General features: G+C 42.9%; 1 protein-coding gene across 2 annotated transcripts in view; it reads left to right on the plus strand.

The window, feature by feature from the left end:
- Positions 1–267: 267 nt before the first annotated feature.
- Positions 268–25,433, plus strand: part of syt1a (synaptotagmin Ia) — an 86,842-nt gene continuing 61,676 nt past the window's right edge. Inside the window, exons 1-2 of one of the 2 annotated variants that reach the window (XM_086058079.1) lie at positions 268–366; positions 25,002–25,062. The gene's annotated coding sequence lies outside the window, so the exon portion shown is untranslated. The remainder of the gene's footprint in view (positions 367–25,001; positions 25,063–25,433) is intronic. The other variant, XM_086058080.1, reaches the window with a different exon arrangement.

Raw genomic sequence — 25,433 nt, forward strand, 5'->3', positions numbered from 1 at the left:
TGTTTCTGTCTTCCCTCTCTGGGGAAATTAGCCTAGCGCTCATGGGCAAGTTCTTACAAGTCAACTCCAGCGGGTGTGTTGGAAAGGTGGGGGGGGTACTTTTGTCCCATCCTTCTCCCACAGCCAATCACAGACAAGCACTCTCACTGCTGTAGGATGCTGGAGGGATTCCGAGGAATCGTGTCGTCGCCGGCGACAGATCATCATCATCATCCAGGCTCCGCCCCCGAGTTCCCCTCCCTCTCTCTCTCTCTCTCTCTCTCTCTCTCTCTCTCTCTCTCTCTCTCTCTCGGAGCGTCGCTGCCTCTCCAACTCCAGATGCCTCCGCCTCTCCAGCAGGAAGGTGCGCTTGCCGTCGTCTGCCAGGTAAGCACGCCGACCGCTCCTTTTTTTTTTTTTTTTTCTTTAAAATTCTCTCCGTGTGTTAACTTCCGGGAGGTTCCATCTCTGGCGGCTTGTTTTGTGGCTGGTGTTGTTTTATGAGTGCGTGCTGGTCTCCGGTTGCGAGGGGAGACCACCGTGTTGGTGTGTGGGTGGATGGAGGAGGGGGAGCGGCTTTTATCTTCTCCATCCCATCAAATGGACTTCTTTAATTTTTTGGGGGTGTTTCACGGGATTCTTTTCCTAAGAAATCAACCACTTATTTTATTCTTTTCATATCCAGCTCAAGTACTAGTACGCTCCTTGTACTAGTAAGCGCGCCAGTAGAGCGGACGACTAGTGTGTAGTTTTGCCCCACTACGCCCCTTAAAACTGCTGGGTTAACATTAACCCAATAGGGTTTAAAAAATAACCGAATATGGTGTTTGTATAAAAGTCAGCTAGCGTGAAATGCTAAAGACGGACACCAAAAAAAGCGTGGTAGCAACACATGCAGACAGACAATATAATCATTGGGCAAATATTCTTTATCCTCTGCTAAGAATGATTATCATTTCAATGTAACAAGTCTACTGCCCCCTGGTGGCACACCAGAAGATTATACTGTCAATTTTACACAATGAAGCATAAAATCATGGGAGTGCAAATTTCTTATTAAAAAAAATTTGGCAGGTTGGAACTCATGATTTTTTTTTTATACCTCTTTATTCACTTTTTGAGTACTTTTGATATACAGTATAAACTGTTGCTAGTAGTTGTCCTAGTATGTCACTAGTAACTAAAAACTATACTCGTAACAAACGATCTTCATCCGCCTCCCGGACCGCCCTCTCGCTCCCCTCAGGATTAGCTAACATCTCGGCAGGAAGCAAAGAGGTGATGATGAGGAGGAGGAGGAGGAGGAGGATGAAGAGGCGGGGCGGGCGGGCAGGTGCAGCTGTTTACCGCCAGCCCGGCCGGGAATACATTAACCAGGAAGCTCCCTGGTGTCCGAGCGTTACCAGGTGACAAACGCAAAAAGGCACAAGAGAGTGGCGAGCCCAACGCTCCGCCTTGCTCCCGCCTCGGCTGCGCTCAGTTCTCCGAGATGCTCCGTTTCGTAGACACGGAAGTGTGGCTATGAGGCAAAAACTCTTAATTGATCACGAATGCAAAGTTATCTGCCAAGGGGGGCAGAACTCACCTATTCCGGACTGCCTACTCCATCTAATGTTTGTCATTCCTATTGCACCCTTTTTAGGCCTTTTAAAAAAAGATATATACATTTTTTTCTGCCCCATTTTATTTAATTTTTTATTTTTTTTACTTTTAGTTTCTTTGCCCTGTAAAGTGTCCTTGGGTGTCTTGAAAGGCGCTGATAAATTAAATTTATTATTATTATTATTATTATTATTATTATTATTATTATTATTATTATTATTATAATTAATGATTGAACTTGTCCATATTGCTCAGAACGAGTCGACACTGTAGCTTTAACTAATTTATCACTTAAAAAAAATTATTTTGAAATCATTTTTCAAAGATTATTTTATCCCAAAAAGTAAATAAATGAATAAAAAATAAGTCAAAATTCACCTGTTACATATTTACAATAAAAACATTTGAATTTGAGGTGGAGGGCACCCGAAAAAAAATTACAAGAATAAATCATGAAATTGTTCAATTTTCATGAGAATTTCAATTTGGAATTTTGCGAACAAGAAAACACATGCTACATTTTTACAAAGAGAATGTTCATTTTGAGTGTATGAAATGGTAATTTTATGATAAATGAATTGTTCAATTTGTGATGTTTATGGCAATGTAAGTTTCTGTAAAAAAAAATATACACACACTTCCGGATAATAAAGTGGTAATATTTGGAAGAAAAGGAAAAAAATTGAAATTTACAAGAATATTTTGACAATTTTATGTGTATAAATAAATAACATTGTAAATGTATGAAAAAAAAACATATTAAGAGAATAATTGACAGTTTGATAATTAGGGGTGTTAGAAAAATCTATTTGGCAATATATCGCGATATTACAGCGCGCAATTCTCGAATCGATTCGATATGCGGCCGAATCGATTTTTAAACATCCATTTTTTTATGTGAATATTCAACAAAACGTCTTACTTAGGGTTAGGATTCACACACTAAGCATGGAAGAATGTTATATTAATGGAACATTAAGCCTTAATATTTTATTTCAGTGCTGTTTGTCAGTTATAAGCCTTCATTTTCAGATAAATAAATATTTTTTTATACAAGTCTTATGTACATGTACAAGTTTACTGATTAGTATTTTCTAAATTTGATTAAAATTAAAAAAAAATCGCAATAATCAATTTATAGCATCATATCGGGATTAATCGAACCGAATCGTGACCTATGACCTATCTGCAGAAATTTCCACTGCGGTCCATCCTGGTGCTTTTTGCGCACTTCCTTGAAATTCCCTCCTTCAAATGAATAATGCGCTTTCTTAGCAGCTGTCATTTGCAGATCTCTCTTCAGAGGAAATTGCTTGTGGCCCCACCGCATTTCTTTAATATCCTGATTCATACGCGGCTTTGTGGCCCACTTATTGCAAAATGACGCGTCACTGAGCCGTGGGGTGCGTTCGAGGTGTAGACGCATTCGATGGCACGTAAATATCCTACAACAGACATGGATATGCATGAAATGTCATTATTCCACATTAGACGTTATTAGTGGTACACACACCTGCAGTGTGGTACATTCTATAGATTCATAAATAGATGAATATGATATACATTAGTGGTTCAAACGGGAAATATTACGTACAGCTGGTATTAGCTTCTCTTACATTAACTATAAGGTCATTCTGGTACATTAGCTGAAATGATGTAAATTTGATACATTAGAGCTTTATGGACATTAAATATGATGTGAATTTGGTACATTCGTGGTTCATACATGAAATGCGTACTTTTGGTATTTTAGCTGTTCTGACATGAATGTGATGTAGTTGTGGTACATACAGTAAATATGGCACATTATCAGTACATACAGTAAAAATGATGCAAAAATGCTACATGAGAGGTACATAAAGTAAATACAATTTTGGGGTGTGCCCAAAAATTGATTCTGTTAAGAATCGGGATTCTCATTTAGTACGATCCAGAATCCGATTTTAAATGCCCCCAAATCGATTTTATTTAAATTATTTTATACTGTCTTCCCTTTGTTTGTGTGTGCCTTTATTGGGCGCGCTGTTCATGTTGTACCCGGTTTGGCCACCGAGGGGCAGTGTGGTTCCACGCGGTCTGATACACTGTTAAGTTGCAGCCACATTAGAGAGTAGAAGGAAAAAGTCACGATCGAGTTATTCCAATAAAAGTGTTTATTTTTTTTGTTGTTTGTGTGTGTGTGGAGCCGTTCTTTTGAGTGATAAAAGTGCCGCGAGTAGAGCGCTAATTAGCATCAGCGAGTCAGACTGGAGCAAAAATCATTGTCAATCAAATCATTTTGAATCAAAAATCCTTCTTAATCGAAAACTATGATGTCATTGTGGTTCATTGTAGACAAGAGGTACATACATTCAGTATGTGAGTGTACATTAGAATAACATGAAGTAAATATATGTAAATGTGGTACAAGTAGCATGAATCATGACATAAGCTATCAAAATGCCTTTCTTCTATATTTTTTTTCCAAACTGAACTGGTGTGACGGGTTGAGCGCGCGAGTGTGCCGGTCGGCGCTGAAACTTGCCTCTGATGTGAACATCCTTGTTTGTCGCCATGGCAACCAAGTCTCCCGCCGGGCTGTAGGTTGTCATGCCAGCCGCCTCGCGCCGCGCCACGCCCTCCCTCCCTCCCTCCCTCCCTTCTCACCCTTCCCAACCCACCGCGTGCTGTAGCCGGGTCGGGATTGTCCAGCTCTCACATAAATATCCCAAAGACGCCGTTGGATGGCTTTTTATTTTTTTTTATTTTTAGGGGCAGTCAGAGGTGTTTTCTTCCAAAACATGTCCTCCCAGTTCGATGGCAAAACACTCATTAGAGCGCCGCTTGCGGATAATAAGCAGGCATCTGCTTGCGTTTGATATCAGACATCTCGCGCCGATTCCCATTCTTCACCGCTGACACATCAATCGCGTCTGCTGCCGAGCCTCGGGCGCAACTTGCCATTTTCACGCCGCCTTATTTACTGTTGTGCTAAGGAGCCGGCGCGCCGATAACCGCGCTAAATTCGCCGTCTTTTCTTATCTCCTAAAGGAACTTAATACCTTGACGCTGCCGGGAAGAGATTGCTCTCCATTTTTTTAATCGGCGACCGCGCCGTCGCGACAACGGCGGGCGGGAAAAGTCATGTGATGGCATCGTCAAGCGTTGGTGAGGAAGACAAAAGCCGCCGTCCCGTCAATTTGCATTCCTACTGCACGAAAGTCGGATTGTTCGAGGTGGATTTCGGAAAGAGACGACTTTTTCAAGTTGAGAGAGTCTTTTTTTTTTTTGTCAGGAATAAATGAGATTTTATTTCGACCGTTTAAAAAGACGTTAAATCTTGCTTTTGAAGAAAAACAAGAAAAAGTTACATTTATTTGGAGACTGAAGTAGTATTTTTTTTGGGTGGGAAAAAAGTATTTTTTGGTGAATAAAATGAAAAAGAATATTTAAAGAAAAGAAAATCATAATTTCTTAAAGAAAACTGGTGGAGCATGCATGATTTCGAAAAAGCTCCAAATGCAGCTTTAATTAGAATTTTATTTTTGTAAGAAAAAATGTTTTCTCATCTCATATTTTTGGAAAAAAAATGTAAGTTAATGTCAGGAGAATTAAGCTGTATTTTTCATGACTTTTCAGAAAAAAAGTTTAGATTTTTTATTTATTTTTTTTATGTATAGAAAACAGTTGGAATCTATTGACAATACAGTATACGGCCTTTGTTTTGTTTCTTGCAGAGTCATATTTTTATTTAGTTTTTCATGTGTTTTTTTTTTTTTTACAGTGAATAAAATGTTTTCGGGGATGAAAGGCTTCATTTTATGAGAACGATGACGGTCAATTATTTATTTATTTATTTTTAAGTGTATTTCCCCCCCCAAAAAAGTCTGGGAAAATTTGAGGAAATCCTTAAAAAAAAATCTAACAAATAAATAAATAAATTAATTAATTAATTAATCAATTAAAAAAAAAAGTTTCGAATATTGACTTCAAGCTGCTCTATGTAGGAATTTGCCCAAAAATATCTTTACAATAAACTTTTTATTTGGCTTTTTATGACACAAACATCTTCTAGTTTAACACCTTAGCTGTTCACAATCCTCTAACCATTAGTTTTCAGACTGAATTCGGGTTCGAATTTCCCGCCCTCAGTCTGCAGATGTCATGCATGGGGTGTGTATGTGAAGAAGGGTGTGTGCAATGTCAGTTTTCAGCCACAAGTGGCAGTAGCGATTCAAAGTTCAATTTCCTGCATTGAGCAACTTTAAAAAACATTATGTTTCAAGGATATGTTGGCAGAAAAAGAAACCATGGCGTCATGTGACCGCGCGGTGATTTGATTCGGTTGGTACGTGGTGGATGTTGCTGATTGAAGAAGCGACAACGAGCGACGCCACTCCACGCGGGAGCGGCCCAATCAGAGGCGGCCTGCTGTCAATCACGCGCGTCCCCGGAAGCTAACGCTAATTGTGTATGCAAATGAGCAGAGCCGAGTGACTTTGCATCAGCTTGGGGCTTCGGCTGATTGCCAGATAAGCACGAATCTCCTCGCGCTACTCGGCGCCTTAATGAAGCCGCGCACCAGCCAGCGTTATTGACAAGAATTTCCAGGAAATGTCAAATCACAGGAGGCGTTCATTATCTCAATGAATTGAGGATACCGTGTTCAAAGAAAAAAAAACTGCCATCATTTCATCGTTTTTCGCAATATTTGAGATCCGAGTCGAGCCCAAATCTAGAGGAAAAGTATGAATATTAATGAGGCGAGCAAATGAGTGTATTAAGCCATATTCAGATGAAATATCAACTCGCATGAGGTATCTGGAAAATGAAAAGTCCATTTTTATTTAAATCTGTGCCGCATTTGGAAGTTACTATTTTTATATTTTAAAGAGAAAGTCAGATTTGTTTTTACAATTTTTGTGTGTTTAATTTGTTTTTAAAGAAAACATTTTTCATTTGTAATTTTTTTTGGGGGGGGGGAGATTTCTTCAAAGACCAGATTATTTTTTTGAAATTGTAAAAAAAAAAAAATACATTAAGCATTTAAACAATCAGAAATATTTTTTATGTTACAGTATGTAAATTCTATATTTTATATTCTGATAATATTTTTGGATGAAAACATTGAAAAAAAATCGACACTGGTGAAGAACGCTGGCCTCGCCGCCGCCGTTTTTTCTCGGCGCTGCCGCAGTTCCTCGGGAAAGGTGTGGAAGGAGGAACGGCATGAAGGGCAGCGCGTATGTCACGAACGACGAGGCGCTCGGATCCCTACGAAGCGCACGCGTGTCTTTGATCAAAAATGTGCCGTGTTTATCGGTGGCGAGCGGGCGGAACAGTCGTTGTCGGTGCGTCGGTGCGCCACATCTGATAATATACCATCAAAGAGGAGATTTGGCTTGCACGCCTTGTTAAACGTCGCACACTTGAGAAATGGTTACAAGGGAAAAAAAAGGAACCATAGTGTAAAATCAGGGAAGAAGTCTGGAAAATTTGGGGGATAAAATATCCTATTCAAGACTTTGTGGTCAAGCGTACGTTTTGGCCGTGTGTGCACCTTGTAAGGTGTACCACTTACCTGGAAGTCTTACAAGGTCAACAAGTTCACCTCCGTCTCCCGTCGGGCTTCAATCGAGCCGGAAAAGATAAGCCGGGAAAAAAATCGATATCGCTCATCACTCCAGACGCTCGACGGGGAACGCCCGCGGCGCTTCGTCCGCGCGCTTTACCCGCCGGGCCTCGAAACATAAACGTTTAATTGTGGGTAAACCGCGTCGCGCACGTCGACAGCAAACGCGGCCGCCGAGTCGCGACGGCGTGCGTCTTGGGCTTCGGGGTCGGCGCGTGGCAAGCGGCTGTTTACACGCCGTCCTCCAGGATTCGCCCTCGTGCGTGTGTGTGTGTGTGTTTTTTTTTTTTCCTCCCCCGCGTAAGATTGACACGGTCAGGCCAAGAGGCCAAATGCGACGTTGAGTACGCCTGGCTTTGGATCGGAAGACACCCGACCGAAACAGCTGCTAATATTAGCGATAGCATTTGAAGTGCGCGAGCATTCCCGTTTCAAATGCCGATTATTGGTATAGGCCGACCATTTTTAGCGTCGACGAAAGTTAAAGATGATGGAGATTTGGTGCTTATTTGTGCCTGAATTTATTCACTCATCACCCAGTTTGATGTTTGTTTTTTGAACAAATAGTTGAGCCAAGTAAAAAAAGAAAAGAAAATGTTTTTGATGAGAATAAAGTACATATGAGATCAAAGTCAAACAACAAAAAGCGTCAAAACAAAATCTGCAATCTTGGAATAAAAATGGGGGAGAAAATAGGTTTGAATTTGATCAAATCAAAGACTACATTTAATTAATGTGATTTATTTATTTATTTTTCTGGAAAAAGCAGTTGTAAGAGTTATGTAAAAACAAGCCATATTGGGTTAATGTCCTATTTTAGGACGTGGAAAAATGTTATGAGATTGAACTCAAACAAGCAAAAATATTTAAATGTTTTTATTTCAGAAACATTTCATCTTTTTGAGAATCTTGATTTATTTGAGAAAAAATATGCATGAAAATTTTTATTTTTAACAAGATGAAAGTATGATATTTATTTTTAAGGATTTTAATGTATTTATTTTTTTTAAGTTTTTTTTTTCTAGGAAAGAACATTTTTGTGAGGAAAACATGTCGAAATCTCAAACCTGAGGTTGTGGGTTCAATCCCTGACTTTTGTGACCATGTCGAAGTATCCTTGAGCAAGATACCGAACCCCCAGTTGCTCCTCATGCTGCGCTATGGGGTTGATGCTGACTTCCGGGTTTCGCACATCAGCGTCGTTTGCAGCCACTGATGACCACCCCCCCCCCCCCCTCCCCCCCAACCGTGCAATCCCGCCCAATCGCAGGGCGTCTCAACTCTCTGAAATGCTTCGGACAACTGAGACAGACACACTCGCACCCGACGACGGGAACGTGCAACCAAGGAGCACAAAGGCGGAACACGTCGCAAACAGGAAATGGAAACAAAGCTGAAAACCAGGAAGTCGGAAGTCCCGCCTCCTCCGTGGCATAGTAGATGAATGCAGGGCTGGACTGGCCATCTGCCATACAGGACAGATGCCTGGTGGGCCGATTATTATTTTCCTCCATTACCACAACTTAGAAGGAGCAGCCGATTCATTCATTTACAATCTAGAGCGCAAACTGAATCATCATCAATTGGTAGCGTTACGTTGTAGCCAAGAGCGGTCAGTAATCAGGCTCGGCCCGGTGAGTCCAGGGCCGATGATTTGTGCCAGTCCAGTTTTGGGTGAATGCAAAGTCAGTGTGAAGTGTTTTTCTGAGTGCCTTTTGAGTGGAAAAGTGCTCTAAAAATGAAAGACTGATGACCAAAATCCAAGTCTAAATAGAACGAGAAAAAACCCCTCCTTTTCTACCGTAAACTTCCCAAATCCTTTGCACCTGCGTCACGCATCTGTCTGACTCACACTCGCTTCAAAAGGCTGACGCTGACAAATTGAGTCAGCCCGGCCGGCACGGTGCATCCCGGCAGAATGAAAAGCAGCCAAACTGCAGCGCCATCAAAAATGTCGGCGCGAGGGGACGTGGATTCATGACGCGCGCGGGGGGGGGGGAAAGAGACGTCGCCGGTCTGGTGTCATCTCGGCGCTCATTTTATCTGGCATGTGCAGTCGCGCCGCGGAGAACAAAAGCTGCTCGCCCGCACAATGTTGAGTCAATTATAGAAACAATTATAATGTAGTCATCAATTATGAATCGGCGAATAATAGGACGGGACGGGGAGGTGGGGGACATCAAAAACAGGATCGGAAAAGCCGCACGCTAAAAACCCCACGGCCCCAGAAAAATGTCAACATTTCCATTTTGCGCACACGCCCGGTGCATTTTCAAGCGTGTTTTTCACGCGATCACTCGTTTTCTCCCGTCACAGATTTGAACATTTCCAGACCAAAAAGCGCACGCATGAATCAGCGCAACCAGCACAAAAGATTTTGTTGCTTCCCTTTTAAAGGCTGAATTTCCATGACAACTCTCTCCGCTGACAAACAAAAGATAATCACACTCGCTCGCTCACCAGGCGGGCGAGCGAGCGAGAGAAAAATGACGACTCCCAAATGGAGCCACGGGCCAACGCGGCGTGAAATCGCGCCAGGTCCCCAAAAAAAACAAAACAAATAAAAGCGTCCCGCCCTCGCGCAATTCGCCGTAAAATGATTTTCTGCCGAGGTCGGCGAGGGCTCGCTCCGCCGAATGTTCATTAGGCGGAAAATGCGAAATCGAACGTGGCTCGCACCTTTGAAGGCGCGACCGCTCTTTACCACGGCGGGAATGAGCTTGACCGGCCGCTCAACATCAATGAGGTTCCGTTTCACAACTGCGGAGGATTTGCCGTTGCAAAAGGTTAGAACAGGTTCGATTTATATGAATGTTCGTTCCCGATCTTAAAAATCGCTGCCAACGCAACAGGAAAATCGCTCTGGATAATCGCTAGCGACAATTGGGCACTTTTTTGGAAGATTGTCGTAGCCCACTTGCTAGCTTGTATTTTGCGTAGTCGCATCAATAAGTAAAACGAAACAAGATGTCGGCATCTTACGACGGTGTATTAGGGCCACGTATGAATATGTATATATTTTGGAGAGGACGCGGCAATATTCAGAGAAAAAAACTCAGAAACTAACAAGAAATACACATAGCGTATTATTCGGAATTTTGTGCCAATACTTTTCGGTCAAGTTTTCAAATAAGGAAATAGCAATGGCTTTAACCTGCCTTTTCATTTTATTAACAGTGTCCCATTAACCACAAACGAATCCTCACATGATTAGACTATAGCTACGCTATGTGTATTTCTCGTAATTTTCCGAGTTTTTTTTCTTGCAAATTTGCCACTTTACCAAGTGGCAAATTTACCGGGGTTTTTTTTTCGCTTTAAATTTTGCCAGTTAATAAAGTGGCAAGTTAGCCACTTCATAGTTGCAAATGTACCTGTTTTTTTCTCTTGCAAATTTACCACTTTATAAAGTTGCAAATTTACAAGTCTTTTTCTTGCAAATTTAACACTTTCTAAAGTCGCAGATTTGCTACTTTATATAGTCGCAAATTGACAAGTTTTTTTTCTCTCGCGAAGTCACTATTTGTCACTTTTAAAATTGCAAATTTACGAGGTTTTTTTCTGGCAAATTTAACACTTTATAAAGTCGCAAATTTGCTACTTTATATAGTCCAAATTCACTTTTTGTCACTTTTTAAATCGCAAATTTACCAGATTTTTTCTCTCGCAAATTTGCCACTTTATAAAGTCGCAAATTTGTGTGTTTTTTCTCGCAATATTGGCCCCGCCCTCTCGAAAAATATTTATACGTGGCCCTATTACGTCAATGTAGCATCTTGACATGGATCCTTGAAAACGTAGAGAGAAAAGCCGCTTCTCGTTGCGCTAGCTAGCCTAAGCGTCAAATGGCCGCCACTATATGAATCTTTCCAATGCAAAGAGCAGCAAATGTTGTCGGGCAGCTTTTGGCAGTGAACGATTTTGTTTTGCCCTTTTTGGTGCGCTTTCGTCACGTTTGGCTTCCGCCAACTGAACTCTGCTGGATTTCATGGCTAATTTCATCCACTTGATCCAAGTTGGTAGCGGCTTTGACGTCTTATGAAAAATGGACGGCGACTGTCTGAAGAGGACGGCCAATGACCGTCCGGGGCTCAATTGGATTTGCGAGCTGAGTGGAGAACGGAAGACGTCGCGTTGGCGGGCGACCGGTGATGAATGAGCGAGCGAGCGCTGGCGCGGATTGGCTTTTTATCTGCTCACGCGACTTGAACGGAGATTGATGGGCCCGCGGAGAACAGGGACGCACGCCGTTGTCTGTCTGGAGTGTCGGCGCCCGAAAGACCACCTTGCGCTATCCCCCCCAAAACCCCCTTAGCAGTCGTTTTTAGTGCAGGCTCACATGTAAGGTTAAATATTTCCTCGGCTAATTCCACTCAGCTGCCGTGTAAGTCGCCATGCGATAAGGGCCCCCCCCCCCCCAACCACCCGCCCCCCTTCCAGAATCTATACGTGAGCGCATCGATCTCCCCGCGTTTAGCAGCGCGGTGTACAAGTGTTATCTCTGGTCGCGGCGAATTGAGGCACTCAGACGCGCGGCATAGATTTTCCTGAGGGTCCAAGGTCACTTTGAGGCGCAACTTCCCCCACCAGGGATGAGGATGGAAATGATAAGCACAGCGTAAAAGCACTTTTCTCAGCTGTAAGCTAATGAGAAGATCACTTTTTTAATAAGATGCTCACACTTGCGGCTAAAGGAGGAAGAAAATGGCAATTATTTATCAAGTAGGGCTTGTACAAAAATAGCCGTAGCGCTCTGTAGTATCTCGGAAATGTTAATTCTTCACTTTAAATAGAGTTGTCAGGCGATTCAAAATTTGTAATCGTAAATTAAACGCATGACTTCAATAGTTAACTCACAATTAACTCAATCACTGCCAGCCATTTTCACTGAAGCAACCCCATTGAATATTGTGTTTTATTGCTATGAAAACATGGAACCTACCAAAAGAAAGATTAGAGTTTATTTTTTCATCAGGAAAAAAAAAAGTACATTTTGATCTGTTTCAGTTTTGCAGCAATTAGCATTAGAATATAAGTTTCATCATTATTCACAAATGTGTTTGTTTGGGAAAAGAGCTTTTTGCAACAAGGCCCTGGTTGATCTCTTATACTGTGCTGCCACCTGCTGGCCGTTTTTGTAATAACTACCATTGCTTCAACCAATCTCTTCCGTTCAGAGGCTGCATCAAAGCCTTCTGTATGCTTTAGCATAAAACAACATAAAAAAACATATAAATATGTCTTTGGGAGCATGGTCATTTTTTTTTTACAATAGAATGTATTTATACGTTTTGGGGAGTAAATGAGTTAATTGCACAGTTTATATCTGTTTTAAATGTACAATAAAATGTTTTTTTTTACTCTTAACATTAGGGATGCACCGAAATGAAAATGTTTGTCCGAATCTGAAAACCAAAAATGAGAAATGCTTGGCCAAAAAGCAAAACGCCGAAAAGAAGAAATAAGTAAAAAAAATTGTGGCGTTAAAGGAACTTTAATTAACACCCCTCGTTTAAATTAAACACTTTGAATGACATTTTGAGACAAACCATTTACAGCCCAATTAAGTGAAATTGGATCATTTCCACGGCCTCGTTTACTCGCACCGCTGTTTTGCCTGGCTTTTGGGCCCATTAGCGCCACCGATCAGACCGTATGGATCCGGATCCCGGCATCGGCTAAAGAAATCACGTGATGCGGAGTCGCGTTTCGCCCATTGACGTTAACCAAACGTTTGAGCCGCTCTGACGTGTGTGTGTGTCTCGTGTGTGTGTGCGTGTGCGCGCAGTCTGCCTGCATCCATTTTCCTCACTTAGCGCTAATGCCGTGTATTGAACAACAAGCAGGCGTGCTCCAAACAGAGGCCGGGGCCAAACAAGCATGCCTAATCCGGCCCGAACGGGCACGGGGCGCATCCCCGCAACATCCCGAGCCGTCCGCCTAATCGGCCTTGATGGGAGACGTGCGCCGGCCGCCGCCTCTCCTCGTAGACATTTGAACGATTCAAGTGAATACGGATGGCAAAGCCGCAGACGCGCCATTGTTAACCTCTTGACCGCCAACAGGCGTTATTAATCCGGCAGATTTCGATCGTCCCGAGCGGGGATCGTGATTACAAGCCAGCCGCTCTTGCGAGTTTATCGAAATGTTAATTGCTCGCGAGGATTTGCAGCGGATGGCGACGCAGTAGAATATTCCTCGCGCAGCACGCAGTCCGCAAGCTGTCGCGTAACACGCGCGTTAATAATTGAAAAAGGGCAGCAGGCAATGCAAACATTTGGCATCCAGCGCCAACGAGGCGCTGGATGCGAGCATGTTCTTGTTCCGTGGCCGCTGTCGGTTCGGCTGGCGGAGGCGGCGGGCGCTTCGCGGGTCGCCGCCGGTCTTTTTTTGTGTCTGTAAAGGTTAAAGCGTCACCCCCACCGTCCGTGCGGAGGCGTTTGCCTTTTGCGCTCGCCAAGATCCCCCGTTGACCAGAAGTCACGGAAGCAAGCGACGTTTGGAGATTGCATCTTTGCAAAGGGGGATTATGCTATGCTAATGCTAACGTCTTCTCAAGGGTCACATTTGGTTATTAGTATGCGTAATTCACTTTTAAGCAATTAACAACATATTAAATATATTGTTTTATATTAATCAAATTTTACTTTTGTATTTTTTACTGTCATAAATGTTTTGTTTGTTTTTAGATACTGCATAATTAAATGGTAATTAATTATTTAAATACATTTTATGCATTTAAGTTAGTAAAATGCAGTTTTTTACCTTTGTATTATTATTATTATTATTATTATTGTTGTAAATGTTATTTTCAATTAGTGAAATCATAATTAACTCAACTATGTAATGCCAACAAAGAAAAAAAAATGTCTTTGCAATAAATCAATTAAAATGAGCTACATGATTAAAAATGAATTTAAAAAGTAGGAATATATAATTAAAAAATTTATTCATGAGTCTAGTCTCTTTTGCTAACCAAAACAGCAGCACACAGCGAGGCATTTAAACAGTCTCTTGAATGTCTCAGTACCGTTCCGCCTATAATTCCAGTTCACCAGAGAAGCCTGCTACCATAATAGCATCTTTGGTGAAGCAGCATGCGGCTCACCCAAGCTTAACATTGTGCTCTTTGTTAAGTAACTGGATTAAGAAGTAAAATGAGTCCCACAGCCTGCTTTACGATCATCGCTGCAGCGCCACCTGCTGCACAGGAGGTCAGACGACACTTGATGGGCTTTCATGTTTCTGCTCCTCTGCCGGGTAAATTATTCACGCAAGTGATTTATACCGTGCGCCATGTTTGTTGCCCAAGCGCTCGCAACTGGCGCAACGATGTGCGATGTGGACTTTCCGCGTGGCCGCTCGCCATCCTTGCCAATGTGACCGCAAATGCCGCAACGATGGCAGCTGTGTTTGCGTGTTTCCCCCCCCCCCCCCCCCCCCCCTGCATATCAAATTCAGAGGGGGCCACATCTGTATCTGAAACGTCAAATTTTCTTTTGTACTGCAAATGTGTCAGTTGATGGAAGAAAAAGAAAACGTGAAGGACTGATATGGTTTCGTTTGTTGTCCATTGTTAAATGATGGCTTCCCGCCATGATAATGGCGAGCGCTTGTGCGTAATGTAGAAGTAATAAACGCGCCTCGGCCAGCTGTTGTTGGTCCCGGGGGGGGGGAGGTGGGCGCGTGAATCAGGTGGGCGCTCATCTGCAGAGTCGGCGCCAGACTCTTCACTCGGCTCGACGGCGCTAACTCCGCTCTGACCTAAATTTCGCAATGGCCCGGCCGCCAAATTCGTCACGCCATCGATCATACCTCGACTTCTCGCGCCGACGCATCATCGGTCACGGCGTCAACCTTTCCCGCCAGCCGCTCGATCGCCGACATCAATCACGCGTCAACGCGGCTCAAAGGAGACAGCGCCGGTGCACATCTGTATTTGTGACCTCCATCAGCGCTAACGCGCCGCTCGGCCTTTTTCTATTTCCTGCGCTCACTCGGCCCCGGGAAGAATCCTTAATGATTATTTATAAACCTTTTTGTTTATCGTTTTGGGCAGAGGGCCTCGTTTCAACCAAATAAGTGGAACGGAAAAAAAGCAGCTTCGCCTGAGGCCCGACGCTAAATACATTCAAATGCGCTCGCCAAGTGGAACAAAGTCAAGTTGAAAACAGTCGCGCTGCTGACGTGCTAACTTTGCCAGCCTGGAGAACCTCGCTCCGTTAAACGCGTCGAGGTTGGAGATTGTAATATTTCTCGTTTAATATTCACAAGAAACTTCCAAATCAAAATCATTGACTTTTGTTGTTTACGCAGTCGTTTAAAAGCTGAGGCTCTGAGCTAAGCTAATGAGCCCCAAGTATAACAAAATAAAGAGATTAGGGCTGTCGAAATTCAAGTGTTAACTCTGGAGATTAATTAAAATTTCATTAAAGAGTAAAAAAATTAACTCCGTTAAGTCAGTGTGCACTTTGCAGAGCTACATTTACACGGCATATTTGTACGCCTTTAATTAATGAATCGTGATTAATTGCGAAAGATTGTGCGATCAATTAAGTTTAAAATAAATTCATCGTTTGGCAGCACTAAAAGAAATACATACAATATTGAAAATAGTTGTCTGACAGTCCCAAGCTGCCACAGTTTGTTACATGCTACCTTTTGCAGATGTGGGAACCCAACTCCATTTGCTTGATATCATTTTGTGTCGTAATTAATTACAATATTCACAACAAATGATGTTCTTTATCGCTTAAAGTAGTTTGCAAAGTTGTGTCAAAGTGGAAGATGGCAGCACCCGATGATCTGAGCTAAACTGATAACCAGAGTGTAAGAAAATAAAGAACAGTAAAAGCATGTGAAAATGTTAAACGGTTGTCCGACAGTCCCAAGCTGCTAAAGTTAGTGACATGCTAACTTTACAGCTGTGGGAACCCAACTCCATTTGCTTCATATGATTCTGTGTTGTGAACAGTCACAATGTTTACAACAAATTGTCTTCTTTATTGCTTAAAGAAGCTTAGGAAGTTGTGAAAAAGTGGAAGAATATGGCACCTGATACTCTGAGCTAACTCAATATGACCCAAGTGTAATAAAATTTTAAAAAAAGACAGTAAAATCATGTGAAAATGTTGAAAAAATGGTTGTGTGGCAGTCCCAAAAAGCTAAGTAGTGACATGCTAACTTTTCAACCACGGGAACCTCACTCCTTTCACATTTAGCATTCTGTTGTTACAAGATTTAAACAAATTTTCTGTATCACTCAGCTGAGGCTCTAAGCTAAATAAATACACCAAATGAAACTAAAAATATGAAAATTTTTGAAAACAATATGGAATGACATGCTAATTTTGCCAAATTGGGGAACCTCGCCCCTTTCATTTTACACCAGTCTGTCGTAAACCTTTGCGCTACTGTAACAACTTTGTTTACTGCTCAAATGAGTTTATATTGGCGAGCTTACAAGTCGTAAAGGAAAGTTAACTTGCACAAAACTGAGGCATGGGGGAACCTCACTCCATCAGTCTGTAATACGAACATATATTTATGTAATTTTCTGTTGCTGCGAGAGACGAATCGACTGAATGAACAGCGCCTTCTACTGGCACGTTATAACACGCTACGACCCAACAAAACCTTTGAGCGTCAAAATAAACAGATGGGCAGAATTTTTCACCTGCAAAAATCTTAAGTGGACTATCAATGATCTCAACGGTTCGCTTTGTCCGAAATTGGGTTCCCAGCGCGGCGTGCACTTCAGTCCGCTTGATAGCACGTTAGCCCTTCCGCTATCACTTTGCGGCTGAACAGCGGCGCCCAAATGTGTTTACCGTTTCAATAAAATGCGGCGTCGTGCCGTCAAGCCTCCAAAATGAAGCGATGAATATGAATATCTTACGGGTACAGTGCGAACCGCTCCTTCAATCTCACCCCTCCAATTTGCACATGCAAATGTCCGGGTGGGTGGCCGCCGCGGCATAAATTACATTTGCATGCCGTTAGACGCAGGAAACGAGAGAATTACAAACGAGGGAGGCTGATTGCGCTCGGCTCTTTTTTTTTTTTTTTTTTTTTTTTTTTGGGAGGACCCTGGGCCAGTCTTAGGAGCCCCTCGTTGCAACTTTCGGCTAATGTAACGGTGGATTGGGCGGTCTGACGAGAACACTTATGGCCCAAGTGGGCAAGCTTTTGGGTTCCAATGTCGCGTTTGCTTTGATTGAAAACGGACAGATCGGCCAAATCAGTCAAAGGAATAAAATAATCATTTTCACAATAAAATGATTCATTCTCGTCTTTTAATTTGAATTCAAGTTAATGTTCTAATTAACTCATTCATTGCCTGCCCAGTTAAAATGGATCTTCAACATTTATAAGCCGGCAATAGCAGTGAACGAGTTAATACATTATTTAATAAATGACAATGGATGCAGGCTGTACGTATAATGGTCTATTTTATGATTTTTGAAAAATATATATTTATACTAAATTAATTAATTAACCTAACACCTGCATTTGGCGCCGGATAGAACCAAGCCCGACAGAATAGCGAAAATCGGTGTCTTTTTTGTATAATTGCAATGGGGGTGGGGGGGGGGGGGGTTGTTGCAAAGAAGTAAAGAAGTGGGGAATCAGGTTAAAAAATAAGCAAATAACAGGTAATAGGTTCCAAAAAAATCCACAAAAAGGTGAATTTGCAAATCCCAAACTGTGAATATGTTCACATCATTTGTAAATGTGTTCATTTTTCATAGATGTATTAATAAAAAAAAAAAAGTAATTTTATGTAATTTAATTCAGTTTTATTGTGTTTAATATTAATTACATTTATTCAACAAATTTCCGTAAACGTGTTTATTTTTGCTAATATTTTTAAGAGATATAATTATTATTATTTTTTTAATTGTAATTATTTTAATTGACCAAATTGAGAGAAAGTTGTTGAAATGAAGGCAGATTGGATTGTGTTTTTCACTCTTGGAGACAGCGCTTCATCACTCAATGAAAGGTTGTCAATGAATGTAGCTCAAATGCCTCTTGACAGCTTTAGAGTATTTGTAATCATAATAATAATGAATACCGATTCATATAGCGCTTTTCTAGACACTCAAAGACACTTTACAATGGAATGGATATATTGTCCGTGTACTCAAACATTCACACTGTGGTGGCGGTGAACTAATTAAGTAGCCATAGCTGCCCTGGCGGAAGCGTGGCTGCCAGTGTGCTCCTGCGGCCCCTCCGACCACCACCAAACATTCGCACCTTCCATACGCCAGTGTGAGTAGCACTGGAGGCAATGTGTGCGAAGTGCCTTGCCCAAGGACACGACGACACATAACTTGGGCAGAACCGTGAGCCACGGCCACCATGTGGCCCTGCAGCTCTGCTTACCTTTTGTATATGACGTGATGGAGACCCAGTAATGAATAATTTGTCACTTTTAAATGAGCTCTGCTCATGTTTCCGATCCGCCTTCTCACTGAGGCGTGACGCCAGTGATGATATTCCAGGTACGACTCCAGCGACCCGCCGGGCGAAGCGCCTTTTCCTTTCCATCACAGAGACTTTGGCCGCTTTGATTGACGGCCATTAACCTCCATCCAACGTTGTTATTCATCCGCCGCTCCTTTTTTTTTTTTTTTTTCTTCCTCTCTCCGTGAAAAGTCCGAATAAGGAGCCGACGTCGTCTTGACATCTCGGCCGGGGCCGTCACGACGTCGCTCCGTTTTTTTGTCGGCTTTGACGAGACAACGGCGGCGGCGGCGGCGGCGGCGACTCTTTTAATGAGGCACGAAAGGTCATCAAACCGCATAGCGAGCTCAGAATAGCCAATACGGTGCTGTGATCAAAGTCCACCTGGCTTTTTTCCCGTCCAATCTTTGCTGACTTTGATTTTTATTGAATTTTTTTACTTATTGGTTTTTTACTTACTTACCACGCACATATGACAATATATACAGTGTGATCTATATTTTATGCATACGTAGACAACTTAGTCTGAAATTGTCCTAAGATTATCATCAGAAACAAATGCCGCTAACACTGCAGCTCCGCTTACCTTTCGGCTTTGACAGGGTGGTTCTTTGCATTTTGGAACTTGTATCCAGAGATCCAACTATTTGTATCCAAACATTAAAACGTCTATTTTCTATAATAGTGTATGTCTCCTTGAAGCATTCCCGTCCCGAGGCAGTCGCTCGCAAACAAGGTTTGCGCGCGCACGTAATTTAATTGCCGTGTACTTTGCAGCCAAATGTGCGCAGCGCTCGGGCCATGTGCTCGTCACACAAACTCAATTAAAGCAACTCTAACCACGGCGAGCTGCTTCTGACGCACAAAAGCCGGCCGGCCGGCGTCGTATTTTTAGGATTATCAGGATACATTTGCCATTTTACGCTCGTCCGTTGGAAGCAAATGCGATTGATTTAGTTGCGCAGCTGACATTTAATAGCACGCGCGTGCTAATTTCACCCTGCAAACATGCAAATAGTCTTCATAACAAGCTATTAGGAGAGAACTCTTAATTATGTGTGACACATGCAGCATTTGCGTAATTAGAACAATTTTAAAAATGAGATAATTTATGGATGTTAAAAGTCATCCTAAATTCATATTTTCAGCAGTCACAAACTATGATCCCACAACAGCTTATAAAATTACATTTAATGGTAAATTGCTTACACATAAGATAAAAAAAAATAATGTATTTAACGTATGTCATACAACAATTACTATTAGGGCTTTTGGCCTTCCAGAAAGTGCACAAACCCGCAAATAGGTGAGTTTTTCCAGCTAACAGGTCAATTTTGGAATGCTAAACAGCAAATATGTGCATGATTGCTCTTTTTCAAATATCTGCCACTAGCCTAGCATTAGCACGGTAACAAAGAAATCCGCAAAAACACGTTACGGCGTTCGGATTAATATCTTGGTGAAGCAGCATGTGGCTCAGTCACCAATTCACTGGTGGCAACTTTTAGACCCGGTTTCCTGCATTCCATGTTTGCTCTGTGCAATTTCTCCTCAACACCTGCGAGTTGGGATGCTTTTAAATGCAAGCGTCTTTTTGATGGATGCCAGGCGTAAAGTGGGTCACCCTCCCTTGTGGAGGGGGAGGTCTCCGCCGCATCAGGCGTGGTCATGCCTGTCTCCTCCAATAAACCGTGGGGGCTTTCAGTTTATGCAAAAGTCATCTTACCTCGCCACGCCACTAAAGATGCAGTCATGTGCCCCCCCCCAAAAAATAAAATTAATAGAAATGATGAGCGAGAGTCAGTCTTCAAACGCAAACGCGGCGGCCGTTCCAAGGGCAAAAGTGTCATCATCTCGCCGCCAGACCATCTGAACGTCATTACGCCGTCTGATTGGAGTGGGCCGTTCAAGGGCGTTCCACTCTGCCCAGATGGTCGTGGAGGGCCGCACTCCAGACCACCAACAACAAGACATCGCTCACCAACCCAATGCAGTTGCGTTGATTCCAGCAAAATTGATTTCTAAACTAGGAATTCGTCCTTTGGTCATGCTCAAGCTACGTCCTCGGTTCGGATAACAAAATGGATCTTGATCCCAAAAACAAAAAAAAGGAAATCATCCACCTCACGCCACATTTCTAAATCACAACAAAAAATATTATAATAATTAATATCATTTTCTTGAGTCCTATAAAAGTAAAAATTGAATCGGATGAATTTGTCAGTCCGGCAAACCAAATGCAAAAACAAAAACTTCTTGATTCCAAAGAAATACAAAAATAAAATAGAGTTTCGTTCCTAATGATTCTACACCAAGGTTATTGTAGTTTATGAAAGCTAAATAAAAAAGTAAATATTTATTTTTACCTAAATAAAAAACACAAAAATTATTTTTTAAATAATATAGAACTGAAGCTACTTCTTATGTTTATAAAACTAACTGAAACTATATATTTTCTTTCTTCTTTTTTTTTTGTTCGACCGCACAGAAGAAAGTTGGAACAGTCATTTTGGAATTGTATTTTACTTCGCTTTATTACACAATACTTAAATATTGCATTCGACAAATATGCCATATTTAAAAATAAATAGATAGTAATAATCATAATAATAAAAACTCAATTCAAACGAAACTTTTTCAGAAAATGTCCTAACTGCATGATTTGCGATGCAAAATTGAGCAGTTCTCGTTCAGCGCAACTTGCTAGCTAGCAAAACTCGAACGAAAACACAACGCTTTCTGAATTCAAGATGAAGAGAGCCCGATTTGAGGAAAAGGCGACGCTCCCTGTTCGTTTTGTTCAGCAGTAAACCGTATACCTAAAAACTCAATAATGAAGGGTTCGGCGAATGCGCATAGGAAACTGCTGGGAGTTTCGTACCTCCAACATGATTAAGATGAAATGCTATCAGATTTTGGGTACGAACACTACATCGTCATATTTCCACACTTACTTACAATCATACATATAAAGGTGCTGCATATAAAAACATGAGTGAAAAACTGGTCCGATATAAGAAATACGTCCAAAATCTTTTCCCATTTGTTGTGTTTCATCATTTTTGAATATTCTTTTTGTGTCACGGCCTATTTCTCATATTCCAACCACATGTTTACTTTTTGATTTGCATGCGTTGATTGCACACATTGGCACGTTCACTGCACAAAATAGCCTCAAGTTATTATTATTATTTTTTTCTTCTTCTTTTTTTTTGCCGTTTAATGTCACCCAATTTAGTGCAATGACAACAGTGGTATAATTAGACACGCCACAGCCTGTTTCTTGTCTGGGTTTTTTTTTTGGGGGGGGGGGGGCAAATAATCCCGACACGTTTTCACATCGAGACAGACAAACGTTGAGTGGCAGGTTGGGCTTCGCCACCCCGACTAAAAAAAGATAAACAATGCGAGCAAAATATTGAACAATTCCTGCCGCCTCGACGGGCAGAATTATTCATGTCGCTTTGTTGCTAATACCCCGACGAGAAAACGGCGGAATACTAATAAGGCTTTTGTGCTAGCTTAGCGTTGGATGGGTAAGGACACATTTCGATGACCTACTTTGTAATGCGTCTTCAGTGCGCTCGGCTTAAAAATGTTTACTAGCCTCCGCGGACCTCTCGCCGCGTTGCTGGTACGAGCGCTTTCCTTTTTGCTCATAAGCGACTCAACCATCTGTTTTTATCTCATTTGTCTGGCTCTAATTGGCGTCACTTTTACGGTAATTGGCTTCAAAAAGCTTGTTTAGCGCCGGTCGGAAACATGCCTGATGCTTGAACCATTGGTTATGAGACAAGCGGATCTTTATTAGCAGGTGCGCGGCGGCCTCGCTTTAAAATGGAATGCAAGCGTGCAGATCGTTTTGTAGACAAGTCGGAATATACTGTCGTCTTATGCAGTAAAAAAAAAAGTAAGTCGGGTGACGAAACAGCCACAAATTGACTGACTGAAGTGCCTCCAGCAAAGTTGATGGGTGAACGCCGAGGCCGAGTCCGGACTCTGTTGTCTCTCCCGCGCCGGATGTGGGAACGAGCCGAGCGTAATGTTTGCTGTGTAAACACCGAGATGAGGATGGATGGAGGGGGTGGGTTATCATCGTATGGCGGCTTCATTACGTCGCGCAAACATGAAAGCGCCCTTGTGCAAAGGTTTGGCGCGGCCGTTCCTCGCCGCCGCCGCCGCCGCCGCCGCCGCCGCCGCCGCCGCCGCCGCCGCCGCCGCCGCCGCCGGCCCCCTGCCAGAGTCTTTGAGCGGCGTTCAAGTGGGCCTCACTTCCCTCCTGCCTGTTTTGCGGAGGCTGCCAGTCTGCTTGGAAGGCAGCGAGGAAGTTGCACACACACAAAAGGAGACAATGGAAAGAGGCTGGCATGATGAAAGCTCCTCCCTCCCCCCGGTGTAATATCGCCACGCCGGATATTGTGCCTGCTGTTAAACACGCGCCCGTCATTGTTCCTGCACAGCTCCTTTCTGATCAACAGATGCTGCGATCTCCACTCTTAGATGAGCCGACGCCTCGTATTGTATCTCGGTGTCTGTCATTACACAACCTCTCGACCCAAACACGTGATTCGCATCATCTTGTTAGCATATTGCTAATGCTAATTTCAATGTGAACTCTTAACCACACTCATAACACTTAGCCTCTATCCGATAAAGGCTAAGGGTTATATAGAGTCTCGGGATGGTCTATCCTTTAGCCCAACCCAAACTCCGCAACGCTCAACCCCAAACTCCAACGCTGATCTCTTAAACCTTGCCCAAAAAACCCAAACCGCCGAAAGCTTCCCCTAACCCCAATGCTCTTACACGAACCCAGAGCCATTTACCCCAATCACTAATCCCTGACTTCAAACCCAGACCTTACCCTGTCCACCTAACCCTAACTCTTATCTAATCCCGCTAAACCCAAGCCCTAACCCATGAACCCAATCCCCAAATTAAACCTCCTAGCACTAATCATAATCCTTACCCCAAATATGACCATAATCTCTTAAAGCGGAGGTGTCAAACTCCGGTCCTGGAGGGCCGCAGTCCTGCAGGTTGTGGATGTTTCCGTTCTCCCAACACAGCTGCTATATGATCAGCTCATCAGCAAGCTCTGCATAAGCCTGATAACGATCCTGCTGATTGGAATCAGCTTGTGTTGGAAGAGGGAAACCTCCAAAACCAGGACTGCCTGCCACTCCGGGACCGGAGTTTGACACCTATGCCTTAAACTTGACCCTATCCCTCAACCCATTACCCCTAAAACTATACCCAAAACAGCATAACCCTTATCCTAATCCGTTTCCCCCAAAACAGTACTTGCTAACCCTAACCCCAACCTCTCAAAATGTCCGTGGAGACCAATAATTTTTTTTTTCTTTATTTTTTTTATTTTTTATTTTTTATTTTTTTTTTTTATTTTTTTTTTAAGAGCTCAGTATTGTTCATTCGGAAATGTCATCATCATTGCTCTTTATTTTTTATTTTTTATTATTATTATTATTTATTTATTTTTTTGTGTGTGCGTGCGTGCGTGCGTGTATTTGTTAGCTCACCAAAAAACCTATTAGAAAAAATCTCATACCGTTCACCTAAACCAAAGAAAACCAAGGAAGGTGAAATCCAGCACCGACCTGACACCCCCCACGTGTAGACCAATCTTATAGCCCTTACCTAACCCTGTACCCTGTACCCTAACCTAGCCTAGCCGTAGTTTGTGTCCATGGTCTGCGGACTATTTGGCGTTGGTCCAGCCCACGCGATCGCAGCCCGCCGTGGCGTCTCGGTGGCCTTCTGCCGTCTGCAGCTAACTATTAGCTGCTAATTGGAGGCTTTTGAACAGCCCCGCGGTGACGGCTTGTGCTTAATGACCACCCCCGGTCCGCCCTCCCCCAGTTCATTAGTTTTAAAGACACGGGACTGCGCGGTGCGTGAACCACCGAAGAAGTGCGGGTGTTTCATAAGAAAAAAGAAAAAAAAGACCCGGCAGGTTGAAAACGGAATTATTTCCCACCGATTGAACAAGCAAAGCTCAAAGCAGAATTCACTCGCAGTCTGTGGCCTGATTTGACCAAACTCGATGGAAGGTTGAAGCGGAGGTTTAAGGACGACCCCCCCGTCCATCAGACTGAATGGTCGCCGAAACCTTCCCGAACGTTGCTCTGCCGGCGACACGGATGACAATTTGGGAGTCGCAGTCTGTCTTCTTACCCCGCCGGCGGTCGTTAGTTGGAATTAATTGTCTTAATTAGTGACGCCCGCCTGCCTTCGGGGCCAACGAGTGTTATTTAAAACATGAGTTCATCGTGATTTACGACTTCATCTTGAAATGGTTTCCTTTTGTCTCTTTCAGCAAACGCCGCCGTGAAGCTGGTGCAGGAAGGAGGACCCCGTCCGTCCATGTGAACAAAATCGTAAGTGTCTCCATTATGTGATAGGCGGTGTAAATCGGAGCAATTCCAAAAGTCCAATTGCGTCGTGATGATATTTGCCAAACGCTTCCCCTCCTGCGAGGCGCGCGATATCCATCAAAATGAGTTCATCCCACTGAGAGTCGGGATGCTCATTGGACATGCAGACGTTGTCTCTGTCGCTTCCCCCGGTAACGAGATGCGCAGGCGGGCAATCTCATATGCGGCACGCGGCGCGGCGGGATCGCGTTCTATTTCCGTTTCGCCGGGTTTGACTGATTTTAAAGTGTAACCCGCTACGTTTATTTCCAATTTGCAATGTCATATATTCAGCGCTGAGGCGCAAAACTGCGGAATCGCGCGGCTTCGGGTGG

Source organism: Leptonotus elevatus, chromosome 17, assembly GCF_054856555.1.
Source record: "Leptonotus elevatus isolate MCC_2025b chromosome 17, RoL_Lele_1.0, whole genome shotgun sequence".
Taxonomy (NCBI): domain Eukaryota; kingdom Metazoa; phylum Chordata; class Actinopteri; order Syngnathiformes; family Syngnathidae; genus Leptonotus; species Leptonotus elevatus.